This window comes from Anoplopoma fimbria, chromosome 23 (genome assembly GCF_027596085.1).
Source record: "Anoplopoma fimbria isolate UVic2021 breed Golden Eagle Sablefish chromosome 23, Afim_UVic_2022, whole genome shotgun sequence".
In the NCBI taxonomy this organism is placed as follows: domain Eukaryota; kingdom Metazoa; phylum Chordata; class Actinopteri; order Perciformes; family Anoplopomatidae; genus Anoplopoma; species Anoplopoma fimbria.
Window position 1 is genome coordinate 9,119,494 of NC_072471.1, and position 6,000 is coordinate 9,125,493.

General features: G+C 26.0%; 1 protein-coding gene across 1 annotated transcript in view; it reads right to left on the minus strand.

Moving 5' to 3' along the window:
- The window catches only part of LOC129112266 (liprin-beta-1-like), a 37,206-nt gene that overhangs the window by 6,398 nt on the left and 24,808 nt on the right, over positions 1 to 6,000 (minus strand). The gene's annotated exons all lie outside the window — the stretch shown is intronic.

Sequence of the window (6,000 nt, forward strand, 5' to 3'; positions counted from 1 at the left end):
AAAAGTTGAAAAAAAGTCATAGTATTGTATGTCGGAAAAAGTAAAAAAAAGTCATACTATAGCATGTCGAAAAAGTAAAAATAAGTCATACTATAGTATGTCGGGAAAAGTTGTAAAAAAAGTCATACTATAGCAAAAAAAAATAAGTCATACTATAGTTTGTCGAAAAAGTTAAAAAAAAGTCATAGTATTGTATGTCGGAAAAAGTAAAAAAAAGTCATACTATAGCATGTCGAAAAATAAGTCATACTATAGTATGTCGGGAAAAGTTGAAAAAAAGTCATAGTATTGTATGTAAAAAAAAAAGGCATATTATAGCATGTCAAATAAAAGTCATACTATAGTTTGTCGAAAAAGTTTAAAATAAGTCATAGAATTGTATGTCGGAAAAAGTAAAAAAAAAGTCATACTATAGCATGTCGAAAAATAAGTCATACTATAGTATGTCGAAAAAGTTAAAAATAAGTCATAGTATTGTATGTCGGAAAAAGTAAAAAAAAGTCATACTATAGCATGTCGAAAAATAAGTCATACTATTGTATGTCGGAAAAGTAAAAAAAAAAGTAAAAAAAAGTCATACTATAGTATGTCGGAAAATAAAAAAAAGTCATACTATTGTATGTAAAAAAAAGTCATAAAATGTCAAAAAAAGTCATAAGTCATAGTATGTCGGGAAAAGTTGAAAAAAAGTCATAGTATTGTATGTCGGAAAAAAAAAAAGTCATATTATAGCATGTAAAAAAAAAAAAAATAAGTCATACTATAGTATGTCGAAAAAGTTTAAAATAAGTCATAGTAGTATTGTATGTCGGAAAAGTTAAAAAAAAAAGTCATACTATAGCATGTCGAAAAATAAGTCATACTATAGTATGTCGGAAAAAGTTAAAAAAAGTCATAGTATTGTATGTCGGAAAAAGTAAAAAAAAGTCATACTATAGCATGTCGAAAAATAAGTCATACTATAGTATGTCGGGAAAAGTTGAAAAAAAAGTCATACTATAGCATGTCGAAAAATAAGTCATACTATAGTTTGTGTCGGAAAAAGTTAAAAAAAATAGCAAAAAAAGTCATAGTATTGTATGTCGGAAAAAAGTAGAATTGTAAAAAAAAGTCATACTATAGCATGTCGGAAAAAAAATGTCATACTATAGCATGTCGGAAAAAAAAATAAGTCATACTATAGTATGTCGGGAAAAGTTGAAAAAAAGTCATAGTATTGTATGTAAAAAAAAAAGGCATATTATAGCATGTCAAATAAAAGTCATACTATAGTTTGTCGAAAAAGTTTAAAATAAGTCATAGAATTGTATGTCGGAAAAAGTAAAAAAAAAGTCATACTATAGCATGTCGAAAAATAAGTCATACTATAGTATGTCGAAAAAGTTAAAAATAAGTCATAGTATTGTATGTCGGAAAAAGTAAAAAAAAGTCATACTATAGCATGTCGGAAAATAAGTCATAGTATTGTATGTCGGAAAAAGTAAAAAAAGTCATAATAATGTCGAAAAAAAAGTCATACTATAGTATGTCGGGAAAAGTTGAAAAAAAGTCATAGTATTGTATGTAAAAAAAAAAAAAAGGCATATTATAGCATGTCAAATAAAAAAAGGTCATACTGTAGTATGTCTAAAAAAAAAGTTAAAAATAAGTCATAGTATTGTATGTCGGAAAAAGTAAAAAAAAGTCATACTATAGCATGTCGGAAAATAAGTCATAGTATTGTATGTCGGAAAAAGTTGAAAAAAAGTCATAGTATTGTATGTAAAAAAAAAAGGCATATTATAGCATGTCAAATAAAAGGCATACTGTAGTATGTCTAAAAAGTTAAAAATAAGTCATAGTATTGTATGTCGGAAAAAGTAAAAAAAAGTCATACTATAGCATGTCGAAAAATAAGTCATACTATAGTATGTCGAAAAAGTTAAAAATAAGTCATAGTATTGTATGTCGGAAAAAGTAAAAAAAAGTCATACTATAGCATGTCGGAAAATAAGTCATAGTATTGTATGTCGGAAAAAGTAAAAATAAGTCATACTATAGTATGTCGGGAAAAGTTGAAAAAAAGTCATAGTATTGTATGTCGGAAAAAAAAAAAAAAGGCATATTATAGCATGTCAAAAATAAGTCATACTATAGTATGTCGAAAAAGTTTAAAATAAGTCATAGAATAGTATGTCGGGAAAAGTTGAAAAAAAGTCATACTATAGCATGTCGAAAAAAAAATAAGGAAAAAGTTAAAAATACTATAGTATGTCGGGGAAAAGTTGAAAAAAAGTCATAGTATTGTATGTCGGAAAAAGTAAAAAAAAGTCATACTATAGCATGTCGAAAAATAAGTCATACTATAGTATGTCGGGAAAAGTTGAAAAAAAGTCATACTATAGCATGTCGAAAAATAAGTCATACTATAGTTTGTCGAAAAAGTTAAAAAAAAGTCATAGTATTGTATGTGTATGTAAAAAAAGTCATACTATAGCATGTCAAAAAAAGTCATACTATAGTATGTCGAAAAAGTTTAAAATAAGTCATACTATAGTATGTCGTTGAAAAAAAAAGTTAGCAAAAAAAAGTCATACTATAGCATGTCGAAAAATAAGTCATACTATAGTATGTCGGAAAAGTAAAAAAAAAAGTCATACTATAGCATGTCGAAAAATAAGTCATACTATAGTATGTCGAAAAAGTTAAAAATAAGTCATAGTATTGTATGTCGGAAAAAGTAAAAAAAAGTCATACTATAGCATGTCGAAAAATAAGTCATACTATAGTATGTCGGAAAAGTTTAAAAAAAGTCATACTATAGTATGTCGAAAAAAAAAAGTTATAAAAAAAGTCAAAAAAGTCATAGTATTGTAAAAAAAAAAGGCATATTATAGCATGTCAAATAAAAGTCATACTATAGTTTGTCGAAAAAGTTTAAAATAAGTCATAGAATTGTATGTCGGAAAAAGTAAAAAAAAAAGTCATACTATAGCATGCATAAAAAATAAGTCATACTATAGTATGTCGAAAAAGTTAAAAATAAGTCATAGTATTGTATGTCGGAAAAAGTAAAAAAAAGTCATACTATAGCATGTCGGAAAATAAGTCATAGTATTGTATGTCGGAAAAAGTAAAAAAAAGTCATACTATAGCATGTCGAAAAATAAGTCATACTATAGTATGTCGGGAAAAGTTGAAAATAAGTCATAGTATTGTATGTCGGAAAAAGTTTAAAAAAAAAAAGGCATATTATAGCATGTCAAATAAAAGGCATACTGTAGTATGTCTAAAAAGTTAAAAATAAGTCATAGTATTGTATGTCGGAAAAAGTAAAAAAAAGTCATACTATAGCATGTCGGAAAATAAGTCATAGTATTGTATGTCGGAAAAAGTTGAAAAAAAGTCATAGTATTGTATGTAAAAAAAAAAGGCATATTATAGCATGTCAAATAAAAGGCATACTGTAGTATGTCTAAAAAGTTAAAAATAAGTCATAGTATTGTATGTCGGAAAAAGTAAAAAAAAAAAAGTCATACTATAGCAAAAAAAAGTCATACTATAGCATGTCGAAAAATAAGTCATACTATAGTATGTCGAAAAAGTTAAAAATAAGTCATAGTATTGTATGTCGGAAAAAGTAAAAAAAAGTCATACTATAGCATGTCGGAAAATAAGTCATAGTATTGTATGTCGGAAAAAGTAAAAATAAGTCATACTATAGTATGTCGGGAAAAGTTGAAAAAAAGTCATAGTATTGTATGTCAAAAAAAAGGCATATTATAGCATGTCAAAAATAAGTCATACTATAGTATGTCGAAAAAGTTTAAAATAAGTCATAGAATAGTATGTCGGGAAAAGTTGAAAAAAAGTCATACTATAGCATGTCGAAAAATAAGTCATACTATAGTATGTCGGGAAAAGTTGAAAAAAAGTCATAGTATTGTATGTCGGAAAAAGTAAAAAAAAGTCATACTATAGCATGTCGAAAAATAAGTCATACTATAGTATGTCGGGAAAAGTTGAAAAAAAGTCATATAGCATGTCGAAAAATAAGTCATACTATAGTTTGTCGAAAAAGTTAAAAAAAAGTCATAGTATTGTATGTCGGAAAAAGTAAAAAAAAGTCATACTATAGCATGTCGAAAAATAAGTCATACTATAGTATGTCGGGAAAAGTTGAAAAAAAGTCATAGTATTGTATGTAAAAAAAAAGGCATATTATAGCATGTCAAATAAAAGTCATACTATAGTTTGTCGAAAAAGTTTAAAATAAGTCATAGAATTGTATGTCGGAAAAAGTAAAAAAAAAGTCATACTATAGCATGTCGAAAAATAAGTCATACTATAGTATGTCGAAAAAGTTAAAAATAAGTCATAGTATTGTATGTCGGAAAAAGTAAAAAAAAGTCATACTATAGCATGTCGGAAAATAAGTCATAGTATTGTATGTCGGAAAAAAAAAAAATAAGTCATAGTATTGTATGTGTCTAAAAAGGAAAAAAAAATACATACTATATAGTATTAGTATGTCGGAAAAAGTAAAAATAAGTCATACTATAGTATGTCAAAAAAAAGTCATAGTATTGTATGTCAAAAAAAAAGGCATATTATAGCATGTCAAAAATAAGTCATACTATAGTATGTCGAAAAAGTTAAAAATAAGTCATACTATAGTATGTCGGGAAAAGTTAAAAAAAAAAAGTCATACTATAGCATGTCGAAAAATAAGTCATACTATAGTATGTCGGGAAAAGTTGAAAAAAAGTCATAGTATTGTATGTCAAAAAAAAGTCATACTATAGCATGTCGAAAAATAAGTCATACTATAGTATGTCGGGAAAAGTTGAAAAAAAGTCATACTATAGCATGTCGAAAAATAAGTCATACTATAGTTTGTCGAAAAAGTTAAAAAAAAGTCATAGTATTGTATGTCGGAAAAAGTAAAAAAAAGTCATACTATAGCATGTCGAAAAATAAGTCATACTATAGTATGTCGGGAAAAGTTGAAAAAAAGTCATAGTATTGTATGTAAAAAAAAAGGCATATTATAGCATGTCAAATAAAAGTCATACTATAGTTTGTCGAAAAAGTTTAAAATAAGTCATAGAATTGTATGTCGGAAAAAGTAAAAAAAAAGTCATACTATAGCATGTCGAAAAATAAGTCATACTATAGTATGTCGAAAAAGTTAAAAATAAGTCATAGTATTGTATGTCGGAAAAAGTAAAAAAAAGTCATACTATAGCATGTCGGAAAATAAGTCATAGTATTGTATGTCGGAAAAAGTAAAAAAAAGTCATACTATAGCATGTCGAAAAATAAGTCATACTATAGTATGTCGGGAAAAGTTGAAAAAAAGTCATAGTATTGTATGTAAAAAAAAAAGGCATATTATAGCATGTCAAATAAAAGGCATACTGTAGTATGTCTAAAAAGTTAAAAATAAGTCATAGTATTGTATGTCGGAAAAAGTAAAAAAAAGTCATACTATAGCATGTCGGAAAATAAGTCATAGTATTGTATGTCGGAAAAAAGTTGAAAAAAAAAAGTCATAGTATTGTATGTAAAAAAAAAAGGCATATTATAGCATGTCAAATAAAAGGCATACTGTAGTATGTCTAAAAAGTTAAAAATAAGTCATAGTATTGTATGTCGGAAAAAGTAAAAAAAAAGTCATACTATAGCATGTCGAAAAATAAGTCATACTATAGTATGTCGAAAAAGTTAAAAATAAGTCATAGTATTGTATGTCGGAAAAAGTAAAAAAAAGTCATACTATAGCATGTCGGAAAATAAGTCATAGTATTGTATGTCGGAAAAAGTAAAAATAAGTCATACTATAGTATGTCGGGAAAAGTTGAAAAAAAGTCATAGTATTGTATGTCAAAAAAAAGGCATATTATAGCATGTCAAAAATAAGTCATACTATAGTATGTCGAAAAAGTTTAAAATAAGTCATAGTGTATGTATCGGAAAAAGTAAAAAAAGTCATACTATAGCATGTCGAAAAATAAGTCA